This window comes from Neovison vison, chromosome 9, assembly GCF_020171115.1.
Source record: "Neovison vison isolate M4711 chromosome 9, ASM_NN_V1, whole genome shotgun sequence".
Taxonomy (NCBI): Eukaryota; Metazoa; Chordata; class Mammalia; order Carnivora; family Mustelidae; genus Neogale; species Neogale vison.
In genome coordinates, this window is record NC_058099.1 from 81,894,073 (window position 1) to 81,897,308 (window position 3,236).

The window sequence follows — 3,236 nt, forward strand, 5'->3', positions numbered from 1 at the left end:
TTGGCTTCAGCACAAGCCTATGTTTACAGTACTCTTGCATGGGGGTTAACACTTAGAATTTCTAAGCCAGTTTGTGAAGTTTTATGACCTCAAGAAAGATAGGACTGCCAAAACATGGCACTCTGGGAACCACTGGGGCACAGGCTTTCTATCCTTACAACGTAAGTCCCTAGGATGGTGCAAATCAAAAAGAATCGTAGTCTTCTCCTCCTGTCTTAAACTTTGGGCTGTGTGACAAATAACAGTAATGGTAATACAATCTGATACAACACTCAAGAGAGCTCCAAAGTGACTTAAAGTTTTCAATTAGCAATAATCGCGCCTCAGATAAACCTCATTGGCTACGATACTGCCACTGCGCAAAGTGACTTAAAAAACTCATTCCTCAGCCACCAATCACATTGTCAGCATGATCTTCATCAGTTTAAAGAGGTAAAAGATAACAAAGGGAATGTGTGCTGCCTTCAAAAAAAGTACAGATTAGCTGTGAAGGTAAGACACGAATATATGAGAGAGGGTCCATGATAACAGATTTGACCCTTATAATTTGGAAAGATTAGACCTAACAAATTGACATGGCAGATGAAAGTCTTTGCATACTTAGCACTCACATCACACAAAGTGTAATATAAAATAGGAAATAAGTTATTACAGTTCTTGTAATAGGCATGCATTGGATCTAAAGACAACAAGTGAACAGTGAAAAGAAAGGTTATGCCATCAAAAGGATTATTAGAGCCCTTCATGTGCAGTTAGGCACACAAAAGAAGATGCCTTGAAACCCTGCAGTTAAAAGTATGTCTGTTTGTCACAACCGCTTTAAATGCATGCAGTTTTTAAATAAAGTTTTATTGGGGCACCTGGGTGGCTCAGTCAGTTAAGCTCCTGACTCTTCCTTTCGGCTCAGGTTATGATCTCGCTGTTGTGGGATGGAGCCCTGAGTCAGGCTCTGTGCTCAGTGTGGAGTCTGCTTCAAATTCTTCCTCCTTTACCCTCTCACTCAGTCTCTCTCTCAAATAAATAAAATCCAAATAAATAAATAAAGTTTTATTATTAACCCACGTGTTCTGTTCCATTTCTCTAATCGCCATCCCGTTCTTCCCTTTTCTTTGCGGTCCATTGTGGCTGTTGTCTTTGAACTATGTGCCTTTTTCTGTGAGGCTGGAAATAACTGAATCCTCGGTGACTTAAACCCTCTGAACCCTGTCCTCCCTGGTGCCTCAATCCCTCTTTAAGTGGCTGGCAGACCCTTCTTTCCAATCAGAGATATTCATTACATAAGTGATTAGGAAGCACAGTAGATGTGGCTAATTGTTCAAGGGCCAAGAAAGGGACAATTAAATGCATCTTATCTGAAGCTCTCATTGATTGTTAGTAATGCGTTAAATGTTGCCCTGGTGCCTTGAACTAGTTAATGATATTCAACTTGTAAGTAGAGTGACTTTAGGGAGAAACTAACTCGATATTATTTTTCCACAGGGCTCAAAACCTTTTGCACAAAAGCCAGCCAAATGTTCCTAATTCTAAGCAACATGTTATTTTAGCCTTTGTGATGATGACTCAACACTGAGCCTTGCTGCTATGTGAGACTCCAACAGAGATGACATTTTGCAATCCAGAGAGGCAACATGTCCCCTATCTGGGGGCAGACTGAGAAATAGTTCACTTTAAATGGGCCTCTAAACAGCTGTCAGGTCAGAATAACTGTAAGTCATTACCTATCTGAGCCATGTTGAACCAGTGACTTTTAAGTGGTGAAAATCTCTGTATCATGTTACTAATCTCACTGGCCAACGGTGGCTGTGTCAACAAGCAACATTCCCTCTTAGTAAGCGGGCAAAAATAATACACAGCCCATGATTTGGAAGTTGGAGGAGCAGTTGAGAGGTTGAAAAGTTCAGGAAGCGTGGAAGTCGAAAATACGCCTCCTCAGAGCTTTGCCTCGGAATGATTCACAACTGTCTTTAAATCACAATGTGCCACAAAAGAATTCACCCCAACTTCTGACCTGCTAATGTTTAGCCATGCAGACCTTCCCCTACAAAGACACATAAGCTGCTTTCCTCCAGTCATAATTAGCTGTAGAGGTTGTACCCAATTTCCTGACCAATTAGCAGCTCAAGGGTCTAAAATTAAAGAAATGGGGAGCAGCTGGTAAGTCTCTTACTATGATTACTTATAAACCCTTCAAATCTAGACTCAAAGAGCTTCCCTATAGTTTGCTCAATTGATTAACTTCGACTGGTTTATCACTAAACCATTCATTTACTTTAACAATCCACTAAAGCCTTAGATAAAATGCATTTCATGTCTCTTCTTGGGCCTTTAATAATTAGCTGTGTCTACTATTTCTTTTAATCTCTCATTTAATGAGCACCTCCAATCTTTAATAATTTAAAAGGATATCAAGCCAAGTATCAATTAAAGAGAACTGTTCTAGGCAGCATAAACAGTAAGTGTTAAGTCGGTAGAGGATAGCACACAGGGCCTCATTGCTTTCTACTTCAAGAGCACTTGAAAACTATGGGATTATTTCAAAACATTACACTTCACTGCTATTTATTTTAGTTGGCTTACAGGCAAAATTAAATATAAAAAAATGAGCATGAAACATCTTGTGCAGATTCAAAGGAGAATCATGCATGGCAATATCCAGCTTAACTCTTTTTTCTGAATATATGACAACTTGCCACATTGCTGGCCAAGAACACTAGCTAAGTTTAGCTACAATTTAACTCCTTATTTTGACTGTTCCGATTCCTGACCCAACTTCAAACTCTTGATTGTTCCAAGTATCTAACCCGAGGAATTGTTTATACTACCTTGGAGGACAAGGCTTCCACACCTGTGAATGGGTTTTGCAAGAGATTGATAGTGAACCATCGGTATTTCCTCATTCCTGGAAGATCCTTAGAAAAAAGTTAGCTCAAGAGGGTGTCTGTCTTCTTTATAGACCTAGAAAGAGCCCAGGGATCACACACCAAGCTAACCCCAGTCCTCTGAAGGAGGTTTGGTGGACTGTTTGCAGAAATAGGTGTGATATTTCCCTCCCTGTATCACAAACTTTACAATGTGGCTCGACAATGCCTCTCATGGTGAGGAGGAGCCTAGTTCCACGCTCTTGAATCTGGGCTGACCTTGTGATTTTCTTTGGCAACTTTCATGTGGCAAGAAGTGTAGTTGTGCCAACTCTGAGCCCAGGCCTTCAGACACCTAATTTCTGTTCCTCTATTGGA

General features: G+C 40.4%; 1 pseudogene; it reads right to left on the reverse strand.

Annotated features, from left to right (window-relative positions):
* Positions 1–240: 240 nt before the first annotated feature.
* Positions 241–367, reverse strand: LOC122917819 (annotated as a pseudogene).
* Positions 368–3,236: the final 2,869 nt, after the last annotated feature.